Source organism: Humulus lupulus, chromosome X, assembly GCF_963169125.1.
Source record: "Humulus lupulus chromosome X, drHumLupu1.1, whole genome shotgun sequence".
Taxonomy (NCBI): Eukaryota; Viridiplantae; Streptophyta; class Magnoliopsida; order Rosales; family Cannabaceae; genus Humulus; species Humulus lupulus.
Window position 1 is genome coordinate 97,467,677 of NC_084802.1, and position 22,818 is coordinate 97,490,494.

At 46.2% G+C, this 22,818-nt stretch overlaps 2 long non-coding RNA genes across 2 annotated transcripts; both read left to right on the top strand.

Annotated features, from left to right (window-relative positions):
• Positions 1-19,730: 19,730 nt before the first annotated feature.
• Positions 19,731-20,180, top strand: LOC133804684 (uncharacterized). The gene is made up of 3 exons (XR_009878577.1): positions 19,731-19,893; positions 19,970-20,035; positions 20,107-20,180. It is a non-coding gene; the product is annotated as an uncharacterized LOC133804684 (long non-coding RNA).
• Positions 20,181-21,550: 1,370 nt separating this feature from the next.
• Positions 21,551-22,144, top strand: LOC133804578 (uncharacterized). Its single transcript, XR_009878539.1, has 3 exons — positions 21,551-21,719; positions 21,805-21,904; positions 21,986-22,144. It is a non-coding gene; the product is annotated as an uncharacterized LOC133804578 (long non-coding RNA).
• Positions 22,145-22,818: the final 674 nt, after the last annotated feature.

Sequence of the window (22,818 nt, forward strand, 5' to 3'; positions counted from 1 at the left end):
AATGAATTAAAGGCCCACAACGGAGCGGAGTTCGTCCCGGAGCAGCGTCATTCAAAACAGCAGCGGTTAGAGAAGCAACTGATTACTTTTACGGAGGAAGACGCAGGCCATGTCCAATTCCCCCATAATGATCCCTTGGTCGTAGCAGTCCAACTCGCCAACCGGAAAGTGAGGAGAGTGTTGGTGGACAACGGAAGCTCGGTGAACCTCCTATTCCGATCCACATTAGAAAAGATGGGTCTAACCGTTGCCGAGCTAAAGGCGACCTCCATGATGCTATATGGTTTTTCGGGAGAAGGATCGGCAGCGATAGGGACAATCGAGCTGGTGATCACCCTAGGAGAAGAGTCTCGGACAGTCTCCAAGCTACTTGAGTTCGTGGTCATTGACTGCTCCGCTGCCTACAATGCTATTTTGGGCCGACCTACACTCATAGCTTTCGAGGCCATCACTTCCATTCGACACCTTGCCATGAAGTTCCCTACTTCAATAGGAATCTGCACCATCAAGGGCGATCAGCTCGCTGTCAGGGAATGCTACAGCATTTCCATGAAGGGAAAGTCTAAACCCGGGTAGCTGGCAATGGCCATTCAGGGCGAGGAGGAATCTCAGGGACTCTTGGCGGCTCCTGAGATTGAAGAACCTCAGAATCCCGAAGAGGAAAAGATCGCCTTGAGTGAGGACATTGACCCCCGAGTAGGCGAGGACAGATCCGAGCTCCAGGCTATTGAGGAGCTCGAGGAGGTGAACATTGATAAACAAAATCTGTCACGGACGGTTAAGCTTGGGAAGAACCTCTGCGACAAGAGAAAGGCGGAGCTGATTATGTTTCTGAAGAATAGCTTGGACGTATTCGCATGGTCTCACGAGGACATGGTGGGGATCAGCCCGAGTGTCATCATGCACACGCTCCATCTGGATAAAAGCATTCCTGCCAAGTCTCAAAAGCAAAGGCGTTTAGGAACAACCCGAGCTGAAGCCCTAGAAGAAGAAGTGGCCCGGCTCAAAAAGTGCGGCTTTATCCGCGAAGCCAAATTTCCAATTTGGGTCGCCAACCCCGTCCTAGTTCCAAAGCCCAACGGGAAATGGCGGACCTGCATTGATTTCTCCGACCTGAATAAAGCCTGCCCCAAGGATTGCTTTCCATTGCCAAGGATCGATCAGCTGGTGGATGCTACGGCGGGGCACGAGCTCATGTCCTTCATGGACGCGTACTCAGGCTACAATCAGATCGCGATGAATCTGGTAGACCAGGAACATACCAGCTTCATGACCCCAATGAATGTCTATTGCTATAAGGTCATGCCGTTTGGCCTGAAGAATGCCGGAGCTACCTACCAGAGGCTAGTAAACAGAATGTTCGCGGACCAGATCGGAAAGAACATGGAGGTGTATGTTGATGACATGCTCGTCAAGTCAAAGACTGCCGAAAACCATGTTTCCGACCTGGAAGAATGTTTTAAAATACTACGGGAATACGGCATGAGGCTCAATCCTCATAAATGCACGTTCGGTGTCGCATCGGGGAAATTCCTGGGGTTCATAGTCAATACCCGAGGAATCGAGGCGAACCCCGACAAAATCAGGACACTGCTCGAGCTTCCTTCCCCCAGGTCGCAGAAAGATGTCCAAGGCCTCACAGGAAGAGTGGCAGCACTCAACCGGTTCATTTCCAAGTCAACCGACAAGTGTTTGCCCTTCTACAACCTGCTCCGGGGAAACAAGAAGTTTGAGTGGACAGTAGAGTGCGAAAAGCGCATTCCTCGATCTGAAGGCGCATCTGGCTGAACCGCCCGTGCTGTCCAAGCCCAGGGTAGGAGAGCCTCTTTTCCTCTACATGGTCATCACTGAGGATGCAGCTAGCGCCGTGCTAGTACGAGAAGAGGACCAAGTTCAAAAGCCAGTCTACTACATCAGCAAGAGACTCCTCGGAGTGAGTCACGGTACCCACTGATGGAAAAATTGGCGTTTTGCCTAATCACAGCCTCGCGGAAGCTGAGACCGTATTTCCAGTCCCACTCGGTACACGTCATGACCAATCAGCCTCTAAGGCAGGTTTTGCAAAAGCCTGAAGCATCGGGACGTTTGTTAAAGTGGGCGGTCGAACTCAGTCAGTTCGAGATTTTCTATACTCCACGAACTGCCATAAAAAGTCAGGCGTTGGCTGACTTCGTGGCGGAGTGCACGGGATTCCAGGAGGATCCATCAGAAGGCCTACTTCAAGTCGCCTCGCCGCATTCGTCGTGGAAGATCTTCGTTGATGGTTCATCCAACGAAAGCGGCTCCGGGGCCGGAATCATTCTAATATCCCCCGAAGGACATAGGTTCCACTCGGCGCTAAGGTTCGGGTTCAAGGCGTCCAACAACGAGGCAGAGTACGAAGCATTGTTAGCTGGGCTAAGTGTAGCTCAGGAGTTAAAGGCGAGCTCCGTCCAGTGCTTCAGTGACTCCCAGCTCGTGGTAAACCAGGTTCTGGGCGAATATCAGGCGTGGGGACCCAAGATGGTCGCCTATTTGGCAAAGGTAAAACTGAGCTGTCCGCATTTGAGCGAGGATCGATCGAACAGATACCTCGGGAACAGAACGCCAACGCAGATGCTCTCGCCATCTCGGGAGAGACAGAAACCCTGGGGTTGGTTCCAATAGAGTTCTTGAAAAAACCAAGTATAGAAGGAGATTGGACAGAGGTCGAGATGATTGATGCCAAGCCGACCTGGATGACCCCCATTCTTGAGTATCTCGTCGAGGGCAAGCTGCCTGAACAGCGTAACGATGCATGGCGAGTCTTGTATCAAGCTCCGAGGTACACGCTGGTCGATGGTGTGTTGTACCGACGTGGACATTCCCTACCTCTCCTCCGGTGCGTTCATCCAGGTGAGGCACAGGCCATCCTGCAGGACATTCATGAAGGATTCTGCGGAGACCATGCTGGGGGTCGAAGCCTAGCCTTAAAGGTTCTCAAGCAAGGTTATTACTGGCCGACTCTGTCAAGAGACTCGATCTCGTATGTGAAAAAGTGCGACAAGTGCCAACGTTTCGCTGCGGTTGCCCGAGCTCCTCCAGTCGAACTGAAAATGATCTCGGCCCCTTGGCCATTCGCCGTTTGGGGGATAGATTTAGTAGGCGCCCTGCCTACCGGAAAGGGCGGGGTCCGTTACGCCGTGGTAGCCATCGACTACTTTACTAAGTGGGCCGAGGCAGAGCCGTTGGCAACAATAACATCGAAGAAGGTACTCGACTTTGTGGTCAAAAGCATACCCTGTCGGTTCGGCCTGCCGAAGAAAATTGTCTCTGATAACGGCACTCAGTTCGACAGCGACCTGTTCACCGAGTTTTGTGAAAGGCACGGAATTGTGAAAAGCTTCTCCTCTGTGGCCTATCCTCAAGCAAACGGCCAGGTCGAGGCTGTCAACAAAACTCTAAAGGCGAGCCTCAAGAAGAGGCTAGATGAGGCAAAGGGGGTCTGGCCAGAACAGCTCCCCCAGGTCCTTTGGCCATACCGGACCTCGCATCGGACTCCTACAGGTCACACTCCTTTCTCCCTAACCTTTGGGAGTGAAGCAGTCCTCCCCGTGGAAGTTAAAGTTCTGTCGCACAGAGTCCAGTCCTACGACCAAGATAGGAACCACGAGCTCCTATGCCATTCCCTAGACCTTATCGATGAAAGGCGAGAGGATTCGCAACTCCAGCTCGCCCATTACCAGCAAAAGATCACTCGCTACTTCAACACTAAAGTCAAAAAACGTACCTTTAGCGTTGGCGATTTGGTCCTAAGGAGAGTTTTCCTAGCCGGGAAAGATCCCAAAGATGGAGTCTTGGGACGGAACTAGGAAGGACCGTACCAGGTCATTGAGGTCATCAAGGAAGGAACTTATAAGTTAGCTCGACTTGATGGAGGGGCAGTCCCGCGGACTTGGAACGCCATCCACTTGAAGAAATATTATCAATGACCCACTTGTAAGGCCTGGAAGGCCACTTTTTATGTATTAATCTTAAAGTAACTACGAAAGACCTTTTCCCAGTTACTTGGGGGGCATATGGTACCTGGATATAACCAGGTCTCCTTAACGACTTAGATGTTGATTCTTATCTATGTATAAGGGTTAATGCGAACTAAGTCCTTTCCTGGTTTTAACCGGGTCATAAAACTTAGAAGTTAACTTAAATTTATTGATCGTGGTTCTTCTTAAAGAGCTCGAGATATGGAAAAAAGTTGACACGAACTAAGTTTTCAAAATAAGCTCCTGGTGTTAACCGGGTCATAAAACTTAGAAGTTAACTTAAATTTATTGATCGTGGTTCTTCTTAAAGAGCTCGAGATATGGAAAAAAGTTGACACGAACTAAGTTTTCAAAATAAGCTCCTGGTTTTAACCAGGTCATAAAACTTAGAAGTTAACTTAAATTTATTGATCGTGGTTCTTCTTAAAGAACTCGAGATATGGATAAAAGTTGACGCGAACTAAGTTTTTAAAATAAGCTCCTGGTTTTAACCAGGTCATAAAACTTAGAAGTTAACTTAAATTTATTGATCGTGGTTCTTCTTAAAGAACTCGAGATATGGATAAAAGTTGACGCAAACTAAGTTTTCAAAATAAGCTCCTGGTGTTAACCGGGCCATAAAACTTAGAAGTTAACTTAAATTTATGGATCGTGGTTCTTCTTAAAGGGCTCGGAATATGAATAACGGTTAACACGAACTAAGTTTATCAAAAAAACAAAATATGTGTATTGTAGCCAAAAGCATGAAATATATAAGTTAAAATTACAAGGCAAATTGTCTCGAGGAAAAAATACCTCATGCTAAGGATTACATAAAATACTTCAAAATAAAGAGAAGAAAAAACGCCCTAAGCCCCGTCAGTCGGCCCCTTGGAGGTCGCGGCCTCATCCTGCTCCGCCGCACCAGAGGCTTCCCCAGTCTCCGAGGGCGGCATCTCTTTGTCAAAGCGGGCTTGGAACTTCACCAACAAGCGCGCCCAGAGACTCGACGGCATGAAAGAGAAGTCAGCCTCCGGGTTGTGGGCCCAGCAATGATAGAACAGTTCCTGCATGGACTGTTCCGAGGTGGCCCGTTCGGCTTCAAGGGCGGCCTGGGCCTCGGTCTTCGCTGCCTCGAGGTCTGTTCGCGAGGTGGCAAGGGATGTCTCAAGATCTTGGACCTTCGAACGGGTCCTCTCTAACTCGGCCTTCGAGGTCGCCAGCACATCTTTCGCCGCCTGAGCCTCCTGAAGAGCGGCCTGGTGCCCAGCCCTTATCTCCTCGAGCTGAGCTCTGGTCCTGGTGATGCCTCAGTGTACGGCAGCGAAAGCCCTGCGAGAAATGGAAGATAAATTGGCTAAGTGGAAAAATAAGGCGGTGTGTGAGAATTAAAGCTTTAAAAGAATGGGGCAGCTTACCGTTAGGGTCATGTCCATCGATGACTCTATTACGTGGACCGGGCTCAGTGTCTCAATAGCCCGGAGCTCCTTCTCTTTGAACTTGTAGAAATGGTTGACGGCGTAGCTCGCCGACTCATACACCGTCCCCCGGAAGGCTTCTGGGATCTTCTCCAGATCCTGGGGGTCGACCGTGATGTGTACGCCGAGGGCCACCGTAGCCGAAGTCCTGACCTCCATTCCCACGTCCTGGATGGCTGATGGAGATCGCTGGGGCGGCGGGGGCATGTGTCCTGCTCTGGCAGCAGGAAGAATTGCCCCCCCGACCTGGGATGATGGGGTTTTTTCGTTCTCCTTTGCCGGAGATTTGGTGGAGCCCCCAGCTGTGCTCTTGGACCCTCGGAGCCTTTTCAATCTTGGCCCTGCTGGGGGATTCCCCCCGAAGTCTATGCCCTGCAGGCTATCCTTGGGCTGAGACATCTCTTCTGCCAAAAACAAAAAACATGGTTATTACAAGTTAGCAATCAGGCAGAAATAAAAGCAAAAGGTTAAAGGCAAAAAGTATACGAATACTAAGGGAGCCCTACCCCCCGAGCTGGAATAACCTAAGACGATTATTTCCCGAACAGGCGCAAGTTCTGGGTCCGGTTCTGACTCGGGGCTAGACTCTTCTACATACTGCCTAAGCCCCGGAGCATAGATGCCCCTCTGGAGTGATGGCCACGTGCGTAAGTTGGTCCCATACTCCTCAAAAATGATCGACCTAAAAGCTAGGGTGTTATCTACTACTACGGTACCCCTAGGCCAGCTCTCTTGGTGATCCAGCAAGAGCCGGTCAACACAATGGAGCAGGAGTGTGTTCAGGTCGGGTCCCTTCGGTGACGATGGACGATCTGCCTAGGATTGAACCTAACCTGCCGGGGGTCCGCAGTGGCCCTATCTACATTCTTAAACAAGAAAGGGTTACCTTGGCCGGAAGGACCCGCGACTGCTCCGGATTGGATCCTCTCCTCGTCCATCCCCTGGGCGACCTCCAAGGTCCTCTTTCTATTCCTCACGAGCGGAACTTCAGCCATCTCATCCTCCTCGTCTTCCTCTGCCGCGACCTCCTCAACGATGATAGGTCTGTTGTCGCGGGTTGGGGGCGGCCCCCGGGGCCTCTTCAGGTTCAGAGTCTGATTTGGGAAAATCAGTTTGCAGAACACCATCGTCTCGTCCGTCACGAGCACACGATAGTCCTTTTCACTGGGGGGCAAGCCTGCCAGTGTTTCATATTGACCCCCGAGGGTCACAGACTTTTCGGTCCTCGCATAGATGGCTGCAAGATTAGTTGGAATCAGAGTGGAATACGGGAAGAGCTAAAATAAAATAACACTTAAAAGGCGAGCTAAGATCAGGGTTCACTTACGAGGACGGTTGAAGTAGTGGTGCTCGCAGTTCCAGAACCCAGTTGACATGAAGAACTGGTCCTTGAAGTCATTTGAATGGCTTGGCAGCTCGATGACCGCCGCCGTATTAGGAAAACGGGTTAAATAGTAGAACCCGTCGCCTCGCCCCCGCTGGTCCGGGCTGGCTTTTAGGCAAAAGAAGTATAAAATATCCGCAAGAGTGGGGACCTCCCACTCCTGCTTCTTGAATAAGTACCTCAACCCTGCCAGCAGACGGTAGGAGTTGGGGGGGAGCTGAAATGGGGCCAACCCCACATAATTCAGGAAATCAGCGAAGTACTGATCCAGGGGGAGGAAGGCCCCTGCCTTGAAGTGTTCACCGCTCCAGGCCGCGAACAATTCGTCGAGCGGCGTCCAGCTCCGCTCGCCCTCCGCAGCAGGTCGGGCAATGACGAAGGCTTTCCCCAGTGGAATGTTGTGGGTGAGGAAGAGTGTGTTGATCTTCGCCTGGTCGGTTATCTTTGAGACGATTCTCTCCGCCTCAAAGAATGCGTCGGGGGCCACCTCGACCTGTTTCTCCACGGCCGGCCCAAAGTGGGGTATCGGCGAGCTGGACATCACCGCCTTTCCTTTTTCCTGCTGGGAGGCTGAGCTTCCAACGTTCTTCTGAGGGAGGTTCTTTTTTGGAGCCATCTGGTCGCCTAGTGAACACAAGAAAACATTTTAGAAAAGGCGACCCAAGCAGGAGGAAGAATAATTATTATTTGCACGAGCTGAGGTAAGCCCAGCTCGTGGGAGGTGGAACCACGCAGTTCAGTGAACACGCGCATATATTCCCAACAGATCCCAGATTACTCGGAATTCGCGTGTCAGGGGGTTCAGAGTAAAATTTTCCTTGGGGGGAAAGTTTTAGTAGGCAGGAATTGCAAAACCGCCCATGAGGCGTGTTCCCTAAGCTACCCGGTTTTGCACTCAAAATTCCCAAAACTCCTACCCAGAAATTGTTCCAGAAAAAGCATCCTAAAACCCATGCTCTAAGGCGATTTCCTACAACAAGTATGTCCTAACCTAAAAAGGGCTGTCACCCTCCATATCCACGTAACCCAGAAAACCCTTGCATGCGGCTACAGTAAATTTTTTACCTAAGCTACAGTAGCACGTTTTCAAAGTGAACAGGGTCAGGAAACTTACAGTGTATGGCTAGAAGGTAGACGAGAGTGTTGCGCTGGTAGGAGCTTCATCGGTGTAGTAGCTTCCAAAGCTTCGGAGAAAATCGTGTGCCTAAGGTTCTTGGACGATGAAAATGGCAGCAGCGGAGTCGAGGGTTTCGTTCTTCTGAAAGTTAGAGAGGGAAGAAGAAAAGAGATTTGGGAAATTTTGAATGAAGGGGTGGCCCGTACGTAGGGTGGCCACCCCCTTTTTATATACATGAAGAATCACGTGTAGAAGGCTGTTGGATGACCCTAGTGAGGGATCCGAGGCCTTCCACTCGAAATAAGAAACGACGGCTGAGCATAGACTAGGCCATTAAATGCGGTTCTCGTAAAACGTACCATCACCACCCACGACGTTCCACGTATCAGACGCCTGCACAGAAAGTGGAATGTAAAGGGTTGTGGGGAAGTCTAAAAGCCCCTATTGTGGTCTTCTATATATGACGTCATATACCACGAGCAGGAGCTTGGGGGGCAAATGTACGCCCTGGTTTTCCCACGGGCAGATTAGCAGGTCGAGCCTCGGACTAATCATGGATAGTCCGTAAATTTCCCCAGGCCGGAGCTCCTGTTTTCGAGGTCATACTCTATTAGCTCGAGATATCCTCAAGGACTCGCCAAGGTTGCCCAAGACTAGGGGAAGGAGTCTGAAGGCCGAAGGTCGGGTCAGGGGAGCAGCTCGTGGTACGAGCTACTCATGGATCTCTGACCCTTTGTAAAGTCAACACACACAAGATAAACGTGCCTATATCTGACATCATGTGTCCGATATCTCCCTGACTTCTCGGACACGCAGCAGGAACGTGCGTATTTAGACACCCACGGCTGGGTTGGGCCGTGCGGCCCATTATCTCCTTATCTATCGATTTGACCATACTTATGTGTCAGGTTTAGGAATTAATCATGAATGTCACAGAGTTGATATGACAAATAAGAAGGTCATGGGATGACCTCTGTAACGCCCTACTACCTTAGAGCCGTTACTAAGTGAGTTTAAAACAGAGATTGTGCATTTAATTGACTCAAAGTGGTTTCTAAAACCAAAAGTGTGATTAAACCAGAGTTTAAGGCTGTATTCTTTTAAAATGGTCAACTTCATTGAAAACGTTAAATATAAAACATCTGTGATCCCAAAATAAGGTTTACAAAATGTTTACAACACCAAAATAGATTTACACTTGATCAGCTATCAAAAGAATGGTTAAATACAGCCATATACAAAATGCCCCCAACCAAAGCAGTCGGGCAGGCCGAACATGTACGCGCCGCCCCCACGCTCTCCATACTCATGGCCGGTTGACTGACTCCTTGCTTTTACCTGCCACACAGAGCACCCGTGAGCCGAAGCCCAGCAAGAAAACCCAAATAACACATAACATATGCAAAACAAATAGCTGGCAATAATTCACTGACACATAGGAAAACCATCATAATAAACAAGTACGGCCATGCCGCTCCCAAGGCCTTACCAAAGCCTGGAGTTTCGGTTCTCACCGCGAGGATAACTCATGTATCCCTTGGGTCCCACCCTGAATATAAGCATCCCATGTGCTGTGTGTTACTTTCGGCCCACGGCCGCCCCGGCCTACGCCGTACCCGGCCTCTGCCGCTCATTTCATCATAATCACACATATAGTACATTCAAAATAAACATTCACACACATCACGGTTCATTTAAGGTTAAGCATTTACACGTAATACAATCCGGGGCCACGCCCTACAATCACACAGTGGGGCCATGCCCTAAACTCGGGTGTTACGGTTTTCTTACCTGTATTCCGTGCTTTCCGATGCACCACGATCACGAGCACGGTCCACAAGCACGAGCCCCTCCGAAATCCTAGTCACAACACACATAAAATACTTTCAATACTAACCAAGCCTAGAACCACTTCCTGGGACCAATCCCGCACTCCCGGGACCTCTAAATCCATAAAGCAAAGTATCGGAACTATCCCCCGAGTCCCCGGGCAAAAGCCCCAAAGACTCAACTTTTGGGCTGCCAAAATGGCCTAGGGCCGCGGCACACCCCTCAAGGGCCGCGGCGCCCAGAGCTCATGCCCTCATCCTAAAGCCTCCTCGTGCCGCGGCGCCCAAGAACAGGGCCGCGGCGCTCCATCGCGAACCCAGAAAATCTGGGTTTTTCCTGCATTTTCCCCGAGCTTTAACCTCTCCAAATCACCCCAAACCAATACCTAAACCCCAAAACTCAAATCCAAACCTCATATGAACAATCTAACATCCTATAAACACTAGAATCAATTCAAAACATCAACACTCCCAAGATCCACTCCTATGATTTCAAATTTCAGCAACTAACCCCAAAGCCCAACAATGTTTAGCTTAGGCATTTTAATTCCTTAAATCAAAACAAAAATCCATACTTAGATATGTATAAAACCTTTACCTCAAATGAAGAATCCACACAAGTCCTTGATCCCCTCCTAGACTCCCACTTCTTCTTCTCTTCTTCTTCTTCTTCTTGCTTGCCCTAGCCTTTCTCTTCTCTTCTTTTCCTTCTCTTCAAATTTTATCAAGACACTAAATGCCCAATACTCCAAACCGTGCCCCCTATATCCCAGCTGCCTTTTGTCTATTACCCTTGCCAAAAGACCAATTTAACCCTCCTTACTAATCCTTCTAAGCTAAACCTTCAAGGGTACTTAAGTCTTAACACTTTCATTTCAATTCTACCACTTCCTATCTCAAAACTTGTTACTCACAGCAGTTACAAATGGTTACCAAAACACCAATAACTAATCACTCTTTCTAAACTCAACTTATAAGATTCCCGAAGTACTCCTGGGCTCCTCCCGAGCCGGGTACAACATCCCGTTGTGACTTTTAGACTAACTGGCTCTCTAGGACCGTCTCGATGCGTGCATCCTGATAAAACATCACACTCACATGGCACAATTCACATAATACAATTATCACAGTTATGCCCTAACATGGCCAAGTTACAATCATGCTCACTTTAAGACAATCAGTTCTACATGCATACTGATTCACATAGTCATGCATCTCAAATAATCAAATAGTCATATAACGTGCAATAAATCATAATGATGCATTAAACTTAATAAAGTCACACACAAAATCCCATCATGCCCTCCAGGCACACTACTCCAGGCCCTTAAGCCTTAACACTAAATTTGGGTCGTTACAACTATCCCCTCCTCATGAGAATTTCGTCCTCGAAATTTACTTGAACAAATCGGGATGCCGCTCCCGCATATCTGATTCCAGTTCCCATGTCGCCTCTTCGACCTTGCTGTTTCTCCACAATACTTTAACCAAGGGGATGGTCTTGCTCCTCAAGACCTTGTCCTTCCTATCAAGGATCTGAACAGGCTTTTCTTCGTATGATAAGTCCCGATCCAACTCCAGGTTCTCATAGCTCAACACATGAGTAGAGTCCGAAACATACTTCCGGAGCATGGACACATGAAACACGTCATGAACTCCTGATAAAGCTGGAGGCATTGCTAACCTGTAAGCCACCTCCCCAATTCGTTCTAGAACCTCAAATGGGCCAACAAACCTGGGACTCAGCTTGCCCCGAACGCCAAATCGTTTTACTCCTCTCAGGGGTGAAACCCTGAGGAAAACATGATCCCCAACCTGGAATTCCACGCTTCTGCGTTTCTGATCTGAATAACTCTTCTGGCGACTCTGGGAGGCGAGCATACGAGCTCTAATCTTCTCAAGTGCCTCATTGGTCCTCTGAACCATCTCAGGACCTAAATACCTTATCTCACCTGCCTCCTCCCAGTGAATCGGCGATCTGCACTTTCTTCCATACAGCATCTCATACGGAGCCACTCCGATAGTCGCTTGATAACTGTTATTGTACGAGAACTCGATCAGGGGGAGATACCTAATCCAAGATCCCTCAAAATCCAACACACAAGCTCATAACATGTCCTCCAGTATCTGAATTGTTCTCTTAGACTGTCCATCCGTCTGAGGATGATAAGCGGTACTAAACCGAAGCTGCGTGCCCATAGCCTTCTGCAGGCTCTTCCAAAACTTGGAAGTGAAAGTGGGGTCTCTGTCGGATACTATCGACCTCGGAGCCCCATGAAGTCGAACAATCTCCTTAACATAAAGCTCTGCATACTGCTCCACAGTATAAGTCGTCCTCACAGGTAAGAAGTGGGTGGACTTCGTATACCTGTCCACAATCACCCATACCGAGTCGTGCTGACCCACGGTCTTTGGCAATCCTACCACAAAGTCCATGGCAATATCTTCCCATTTCCACTCGGGAATCCCAAGAGGCTGTAATAATCCTGCTGGCCTCTGGTGTTCTTCCTTAATCTGCTGACAGGTTAGGCATCTAGCCACATAATCCACCACGTCCCTCTTCATGCCTGACCACCAATACAAAACCTTCAAGTCATGGTACATCTTCGTAGAACCTGGGTGTAACGAGTAGGGAGTGGTATGAGACTCGTCCAGAATCTCTCGCCGAATGTCTGGATCAATCGGAACACAAATCCGTCCTTTGTACTTCAACAAACCCATCTCAGAAATAGAGAAGTCCTTAGCTGCTCCTGACAGGACATTCTCTCTACGTTCAACTAACTGGGGGTCCTTTCCCTGTGCTTCCTTAATCCTCTCGAGGAGCGTTGACTGAAGAGTAATGTTGGCTAACCTACCAACCACTAGCTCTATACCTGCTCTGGTCATCTCTCCTGCTAGTCTGTCAGATATCTGCCTCGAACTATACAACTGTCCTGGGCCCCTTCGGCTCAATGCATCAGCCACCACATTAGCCTTCCCAGGATGGTATAGGATATCACAATCGTAATCCTTTACCAGCTCTAGCCACCGCCTCTGGCGCATATTCAAGTCCTTCTGGGTAAAGAAATACTTTAGACTCTTGTGATCAGTGTATATCTCGCACCTCTCTCCATACAGATAGTGTCTCCAAACCTTAAGTGCGAATACCACTGCAGCTAATTCCAGGTCATGCGTGGGATACCTCTGCTCGTACTCCTTTAATTGCCTTGATGCGTACGCTATCACTTTCCCAGCCTGCATCAACACGCATCCCAGACCCTGTCTGGAAGCGTCACAGTAGACCACAAACTTCTCATTATCTGTTGGCAGGCTCAGCACTGGTGCAGTAATCAACCGCCGCTTCAGCTCTTTGAAGCTATTCTCGCATCGATCTGTCCACACAAACTTGGTCTTCTTCCTTGTCAATTCTTTCAACGGAGTAGCAATTCTAGAGAACCCCTCTACAAACCGCCGGTAGTAACCTTCTAGTCCAAGGAAACTTCTTACTTCAGGAACATTGCTGGGTCTAGGCCAATCTCTTACTGCTTCCGTCTTGCTTGGGTCGACTAGTAACCCATCCTTACTGATAATATGGCCTAGAAATGAAACTTGCGATAACCAGAACTCGCATTTGCTAAACTTAGCATATAACTTATGCTCTCGTAACCGATGCAACACCAGGCGCAGATGATTCTCATGCTCTGTCTCTGACTGGGAGTATACTAGGATATCATCAATAAACACAATTACGAACTTATCCAAGTAATCCTTAAAAATTCTATTCATCAAATCCATAAATGCCGCTGGGGCATTGGTTAATCCAAAGGACATAACCAGAAATTCATAATGCCCATACCGTGTCCGAAATGCAGTCTTTGGTATGTCCTCATCTCTGATCCTCAACTGATAGTAGCCTGATCGGAGATCAATCTTCGAAAACACTGTACTCCCTTGAAGCTGATCAAATAAATTGTCGATCCTAGGCAATGGATATTTGTTCTTGATGGTCAACTTATTCAACTCCCTGTAATCGATGCACATCCTAAGCGATCCATCCTTTTTCTTAACAAATAAAACTGGAGCACCCCATGGCGAGAAACTCGGTCTGACAAACCCCAAATCAAGTAGTTCCTGCAGCTGAATCTTCAATTCCTTTAATTCTGCTGGAGCCATTCTGTAAAGTGCCTTGGAAACTGGCTCTGCTCCCGGAGCCAACTCTATGACGAACTCAATCTCCCGCCGTGGCGGCAACCCCGGTAGATCCGCTGGAAACAAGTCTGAAAACTCGCAGACGACTCTGGTTTCATTCGGTCCCACTGCCGCCACCTTAGAGGAATCCACTATACTTGCTAGGAATCCTATGCAACCGTCTTGCATCAGGTCTCTAGCCTTTAGTGCCGAGATCACAGGTACCCGCGGTCCATCCACCGTTCCCACGAACACAAAGGGTGCCTCGCCCTCCGGTTCAAAGGTCACCATTCGTCGCCTACAATCAATTGTTGCTCCATACCGCGTCAACCAATCCATCCCTAGTATTATGTCAAAATCATCCATATCTAGTTCAATCAGGTCAACAAACAATTCTCTACCGTCTACCACTACTGGTAAGGCTCTAACCCACCTCCTAGAGACTACCAGCTCTCCTGTAGGCAATATAGTCTGAAAGCCCCTAGCATACAAAATACTAGGTCTACACAGCTAATCAATCACTCTAGCAGAAACAAATGAGTGCGTAGCACCAGAATCAATCAATGCAGTAAACAAGGATCCAGCGCTAAAAATCTGACCTGTGACCACTGATGGGCTGGCCTCTGCCTCAGTCTGAGTCAAGGTGAAGACCCTAGCAGGTGCGAGGCTGTCCCCCTGCCTAGGCTCCTCCTTCTTAGCCTGCGGGCAATCTTTCTTCAAGTGGCTGGTGCTTCCACAAACAAAACATGCCCTGATGCCGGCACCCGCTCCAGAGGCGGACCGGCACTCGCCCTGATGCCGTCGCCTGCATCGAGGGCACCATGGATAACTCCTCCAGTTGTCATTACCGCCCTGGCGGCCACCCACAGAACCGCGAACCCTCCTGTCAGAACCATAGGGAGTAAATGAGTCTGGTACTCTCCTCTTCTGCTCACTGGGGCCGCTGCCCCGACTAGGCCCAGAAGAAGAAGGCACTACCCTCCTGGTATCACGCCTAGCAGCGTTATCCTTCCAGATCTGATCCTCAGCCCTCTCAGCAGTGAGGTCCTTGTCTACCACTTGCGCATAGGTAGTCTCTGGAGCCATTGTAATACTCACGTCACGGGCGATCATTGCACCTAATCCCCGTACAAATCTGTCCCTTCTGGCCGTATCAGTCGGCACAAGCTCTGGCGCAAACTTCGCCAATCTATCAAATACCAAGGCGTACTCAGTGACAGATAACCTGCCCTGAGTCAGACTGTTGAACTCATCCGCCTTCGCCGCTCGAACGGCTACGCTGTAGTGTTTCTCGTTGAAAATGCTCTTGAATTCCTCCCAGGTCATAATAGCAGTATCCCTTCGCTGCCCTACTACCTCCCACCATATTCGTGCATCATGCCTAAGCATATAACTGGCACAATCAACCCTATCCCTTCCTTCAACCCTCATGAAGTCCAGGATTACCGACATTGTACTCATCCACTGCTCAGCCTGCCGTGGGTCTGCTCCCCCCTCAAAGGTAGGAGGTTGTTGTTTTCTGAATCTTTCATATAGAGGTTCCAACCTGTTCCCAGTCACAGGTTGAACCGGAGCCGGTACCACACTAGGCGGTGGTATCACAGTGGCCGGTGGAGGAGCTGGTTGCCTGTACTGACTAAGCTCATCCTCTCTTTTCTTCAACCTAGCCTCCATCTCTGCTAAAATCTGTTGCCAGTTCTGAGGAGCAGGTGGAGGGTCCTGCCCCTGGTTATCATCCTCGGCCTGAATGCCGTGGAGTCTCGATGATTGGCGAGGCATTGCAACTAAATGCCTGCAATCAATGACACCGCTCATTAGGCATGATAACGAGGTCCAAATTTCCACCTCTCAATCTCAACAACAACCAAGATCAATCTTACCAAAGTGACATACAAATATCATGCAGCATACAACGGGCCTTGCCCTGGCATCATGCATATGTTGTTTCAATGATCATGCTCATAATAATTTAGGTAGGCACACAAAGCATTAAACACATATTCAAGAATATATCAACCGATCATACCAAACTACCCTGAGTCGAGCTTTTCAATGGCAGCGTGCGTACATGTTCGGTCGATCTCCAGAACCAATAAACCTTGGCTCGCTCTGATACCAAGTTGTAACGCCCTACTACCTTAGAGCCGTTACTAAGTGAGTTTAAAACAGAGATTGTGCATTTAATTGACTCAAAGTGGTTTCTAAAACCAAAAGTGTGATTAAACCAGAGTTTAAGGCTGTATTCTTTTAAAATGGTCAACTTCATTGAAAACGTTAAATATAAAACATCTGGGATCCCAAAATAAGGTTTACAAAATGTTTACAACACCAAAATAGATTTACACTTGATCAGCTATCAAAAGAATGGTTAAATACAGCCATATACAAAATGCCCCCAACCAAAGCAGTCGGGCAGGCCGAACATGTACGCGCCGCCCCCACGCTCTCCATATTCATGGCCGGTTGACTGACTCCTTGCTTTTACCTGCCACACAGAGCACCCGTGAGCCGAAGCCCAGCAAGAAAACCCAAATAACACATAACATATGCAAAACAAATAGCTGGCAATAATTCACTGACACATAGGAAAACCATCATAATAAACAAGTACGGCCATGCCGCTCCCAAGGCCTTACCAAAGCCTGGAGTTTCGGTTCTCACCGCGAGGATAACTCATGTATCCCTTGGGTCCCACCCTGAATATAAGCATCCCATGTGCTGTGTGTTACTTTCGGCCCACGGCTGCCCCGGCCTACGCCGTACCCGGCCTCTGCCGCTCATTTCATCATAATCACACATATAGTACATTCAAAATAAACATTCACACACATCACGGTTCATTTAAGGTTAAGCATTTACACGTAATACAATCCGGGGCCACGCCCTACAATCACACAGTGGGGCCATGCCCTAAACTCGGGTTTTACGGTTTTCTTACCTGTATTCCGTGCTTTCCGATGCACCACGATCACGAGCACGGTCCACAAGCACGAGCCCCTCCGAAATCTTAGTCACAACACACATAAAATACTTTCAATACTAACCAAGCCTAGAACCACTTCCCAGGACCAATCCCGCACTCCCGGGACCTCTAAATCCATAAAGCAAAGTATCGGAACTATCCCCCGAGTCCCCGGGCAAAAGCCCCAAAGACTCAACTTTTGGGCTGCCAAAATGGCCTAGGGCCGCGGCACACCCCTCAAGGGCCGCGGTGCCCAGAGCCCATGCCCTCATCCTAAAGCCTCCTCGTGCCGCGGCGCCCAAGAACAGGGCCGCGGCGCTCCATCGCGAACCCAGAAAATCTGGGTTTTTCCTGCATTTTCCCCGAGCTTTAACCTCTCCAAATCACCCCAAACCAATACCTAAACCCCAAAACTCAAATCCAAACCTCATATGAACAATCTAACATCCTATAAACACTAGAATCAATTCAAAACATCAACACTCCCAAGATCCACTCCTATGATTTCAAATTTCAGCAACTAACCCCAAAGCCCAACAATGTTTAGCTTAGGCATTTTAATTCCTTAAATCAAAACAAAAATCCTTACTTAGATATGTATAAAACCTTTACCTCAAATGAAGAATCCACACAAGTCCTTGATCCCCTCCTAGACTCCCACTTCTCCTTCTCTTCTTCTTCTTCTTCTTGCTTGCCCTAGCCTTTCTCTTCTCTTCTTTTCCTTCTCTTCAAATTTTATCAAGACACTAAATGCCCAATACTCCAAACCGTGCCCCCTATATCCCAGCTGCCTTTTTTCTATTACCCTTGCCAAAAGACCAATTTAACCCTCCTTACTAATCCTTCTAAGCTAAACCTTCAAGGGTACTTAAGTCTTAACACTTTCATTTCAATTCTACCACTTCCTATCTCAAAACTTGTTACTCACAGCAGTTACAAATGGTTACCAAAACACCAATAACTAATCACTCTTTCTAAACTCAACTTATAAGATTCCCGAAGTACCCCTGGGCTCCTCCCGAGCCGGGTACAACATCCCGTTGTGACTTTTAGACTAACTGGCTCTCTAGGACCGTCTCGATGCGTGCATCCTGATAAAACATCACACTCACATGGCACAATTCACATAATACAATTATCACAGTTATGCCCTAACATGGCCAAGTTACAATCAAGCTCATTTTAAGACAATCAGTTCTACATGCATACTGATTCACATAGTCATGCATCTCAAATAATCAAATAGTCATATAACGTGCACTAAATCATAATGATGCATTAAACTTAATAAAGTCACACACAAAATCCCATCATGCCCTCCAGGCACACTACTCCAGGCCCTTAAGCCTTAACACTGAAGTTGGGTCGTTACAACCTCCTTACCAACTTCCAGGTGCCTTCTCCTATAAATATGGAGACCCTGGGAGTTGATAAGGGTTGGGAAAAATAGTCTCTGGAGAGATATATACTTTGTAACCAAATACCTAGAATAGATCAATAATATTGACTAGTGGAGTAGAAGGATTTTAACCTTTGAACCACTTAAAAACGTGTCTTGAGTCACCTAGTTCATCCTCTCAGATTTCCTATCTGTGACAGTTCTACTTTCAGCACTAATCCCTTTCTCTCCTTCTCTTAATTTCCTGTTGGCAAAGAACCGCGTCAACACTTATGTCGATTACATCTAATCTTTTTCGGCTTGCATTAAACACACTAATACCATTCTTGACTCATAAGTCAATACCATACGACCAGTGCTCAGTACTGCTGCCGAGCTTGACTAATGAGTCACAGCTTCACAGTCAGTTCTGACACCATTGCCGATTCCTGACTCATAGGTCAGTGCCATTCAATAATAATCAAGATTGCTAAGAATTTAATATGCAATCAATGTCCACATATATAACACTCAACATGCCTCATTAATAATCATGCATGTCACATACTCGGCGCAGTTTTCTTACCTCTGGTTCGAGCAAGAAATAATAAATGAACGACCCTTGAGAACGATCGATCATTTGATCCCTTAGCGGTCACCTAGTCATAACTAAATATGGAATCCAATTAATGAAATCAACAATAAGAGGTTCATGCTCTAGACCTCACTCCCGAGACCTCGAATCATACTCAAATGGTTAGTAGATTCGATCCCGAACCTTAGGAATTGAAACCCCGAGCCAAAAACCGTCAAAAGTACCCAAAATAGGACCCTGGAAGAACAGGGTAGCGCTGTCCCCCTAGCGCCTAGGCGCTACAAGCAGGGATGCTTGCCCTGGCTAGCGCTATAGCACTAGAGCCAGGCTGAAACAGCCTTGGTTTTTCCTCCACTACAACAATTTTTCTCAAATATTACATTAAAATATAGCATAATTTTAGAAGTGCTATTGATAGGGAGACTTGGAGAAAAAAAGACCCGGGGAAAAACAAATTAGGCGGCAAACACTTTTTGCCGCCTGAAATTGACAAAAGAGAACAGAAAAAAAAACTTATCCCTAATCTTTCAGTGCCTCTCTCTCTCTCAAATCCCTAATCTCTACCAGCGTGCCTCTCTCTCGCTCTCTCTCTACCAGTGTGCCACTCTCTCGCTCAAATCCCTAATCTCTACCAGTCTTTCTCTCATTGCATTCAGTCTCAAATCCCTAATCTCTCAGTGCATTCAGTCTTTCTCTCGTTCGCTCTCCCTTGCTCTTTCTCTCATTCGCTCTCTCACATTCTCTCAGCTTTCTAACCCTTGCGCCATTGAACCACACCACAACCACACCTTACTGAAGCCTCCCTCACGCCGGTACTCACGCAACTGAAGCATTTGTGAGAAATGGGCTTCTTTCTTTCTATCTCTAATTATTATTAACTCTAACTGTTTTTTTTTTCTTCTTGGCAGTTTCCAAAATAGGAGGCAAATTTTGGTTGGCATGACCATGAGTTTTGCTGGGTTTTCGTGTAATCCAATTTTGTCCAATGCATTTGCAGAGACCGGTATCATTGCCTTCCCTTCTTCAAAGTTACCATTTTTAGTTCTTATTCTAAAGTGGGTATTGGGTTATTCTTACAGAAGTGGCAGAGGGTTTTCGTATCTACACTGATGATGTAAACAAGTTCAAGATATCTGTACCAAAAGGTGAGCTGAAAATGGCTGCCTTTTCAGTTCAGCTTGTGTTGTGTATAATTTCAATTATTTGCTTTTTGTAGGGTGGTCATTGGCTGCAAGTGAGCCTGATGGGTTCAAATCCGTCACTGCTTTCTACCCAGAAGGGAACACTAGCCCCAACGGTATGAATTGTAGTTTTCTTCCTTCACCAACTGATTGATCTCTATGTGTTTGATAAAATGCCTCAATGGGGTTTGGTTTGGTTTCATTTTTCACCACTACCAGTGAGCGTTGTGATTACGGGGCTTGGTCCGGATTTCACCAAGATATATAGAATCATTCGGCAAAGTTGATGAGTTGCTGAGACTTTGATGGGCTTCCTCAAATTCTGCCAAGTAGTTACATTTTTTTATTATTATTATTATTTATTTTCCTTTCTTAAACTCAATTCGTAATCTTTACGAACAGGTGAGTGGATTGGACAGGAGCTGGCAAAGACCACCAGGTGTGGAAGCCAAACTTATCAACAGTAAATCTTCCAATGGTAAGACTTTATATAATCCAGCATTCTAGTCATGGTTTTAGCAAACTCTGGTATGGACTATGTGGTATAATTTGAACTGAATCATGCCAGGTTTCTACTACATCGAGTACACCCTGCAAAGACCAGGGGAGACTCACAGATACTTGTTCTCAGCGTTTGGAATGGCATCCAATGGTTGGATCAACAGGCTATACACCATCACTGGACAGGTATTTATAAATGCTCAAGATTTTGTGTTAATTAGGTGGGGTTCGGGTGGGGAAAGGGTGCGTGTATGTACGTGTGTGATTTAGATAACTGCTTGGTGCATATGTGTTTTTCTGTTTAACTAAGCGTTCAGCTGTAAATTTTGTATAGTCAACTTTCAAATGTGAAGAGCGTAGAAAGAAGTTCTAGGCCATTTGTAATGCGTGTTCTCGATGATGAGGTGGATGACATTGACAATGCATATGAGGAAGCTCAAGATAGAAGCTCCCTTTCCGCTAATAGGTTTAATTTTAACGACCTTTATGTTAGGTATGCATTTAACTGGCCTTGATTGTTTTCCTTTACTTATATTCCATTTATCAATTCAAGTTTTGCATCCCTATTCTGTCATCAAAAGCTTTATTCAGCTGTTGTGTATTAATGTATAAAAATGTGGGACATGCCCCTCAAGTGGTTGTTCTTTTGGTTCACCAATCTTGAATTAGATCTTTAGTTCTTTTTTTCGAATAGAAAAGGAAATAGCACTGCAGAAGTATGCCTTATTATTTTTTGAGCAAAGTATATCCCAAGAGAACAGTATTTCGACTCTTTCCTATTTTGTTTATAACATTAGCTTTTTTTGTATGTTAACTGTTCATGCCTACTTGTCACTTAAAAAAAAAATACTTTGCTGCCAACAAATAAGTTCTCTTCAGTTGTAACTATCCTAATTTATAAGATATTTCTGCTTTTGTTTTGCTCAAGCAATATTCATCTTCAATATATAAACTGTGTGTTATTCCTGTGATTGGAGGGAGGCAGATTTTTTTTTGTTTTCCTGTTCTACATTTACTTGGCTGAGACTGTTCCTATTGTTACTTATCTAAGTTTTACAATTTATTCAATTTTTAGCTTGAGAAGCTGAGTGACATACAGTGCCAACCTGAGTCACAGCTAAAGTTCATAACAGAGGCCTGGCTTCAGGTAAGATAATTTAACTTTTATTTCAAGGTACAGTTTCTTCACTCGAAGAAATGAAATAATGTTTTCCTTACCATTTTTTTTTCAGATCGTTGAGTGCAGGCGTGTTTTGAAATGGACATATGCTTATGGATATTATTTACCAGAGCATGAACATGCCAAGAGACAGTTCTTTGAGTACTTGCAAGGTTAGTAGTATTATTGAGCTTGATTCTAAACTTATCATTGTTTTGCTCTCTTTTAAGTTTTAACTTTGGCTTTTTGTGCAGGTGAGGCAGAGTCTAGGTTGGAAAGACTTCATCAATGTGCAGAAAAGGAGCTACATGTTTACCTTAATGCAGAGGGCCAATCAAAAGACTTCAATGAGTTTCGCACAAAACTTGCTGGACTGACCAGGTAGTTGCCAAACCAAAAATTTACTTGGCTTTTTTCTTTGAATCAGAAGGTCCTGTGCAACATGCATATTAATATTAATTTGTCTATGTGTGTGAATAAATATCTATCTATATATATAGGGAGCTAGTTCAGTAGGGGTGTTTTCCATATTGGCAGGGGTCAATTTTTTGTATGAAAAATGGTATTTGTTATTTATTTGACATTGATGCTTTATCGATAAAGTGATTTATTATGACTGTTAGATTTAAATAAAATGGTCAAAATTGGTTTTCCTATTAATAGTGATAAAATAAAATTTCAATATGTAATGATTCCATATGTTTGTCTTTATTCATTGAAGAAGGCTTCTTTTGAGAAACTTGGTTGGAAGTGAATAATTATTGTACATTTTAGTTAATATGATTTTCATATGCAATTTGTGACTTAATATGATTTTCATTTACATATAATCCAACTTAAACGTTTTTTATCCAATTTTTCGTTACCTTAACAATCTAAAGATGAAAGTTTATGTTTTTGGCTCTTATGATTATGGTTTTTCCCTAAACACCAACTATGTGAATTTTTATTTATTGATTGAATCAGTCTTTCTATTTTTTTTCAGTGTATTTTGTGATGTTTGTCTAAGTATACCCTGCCATTGCTATATTTTTGGGGCAGTTCCTTATGTTTGTTTTTCCCAGAGTTGTTTGATTATGAGATAAAG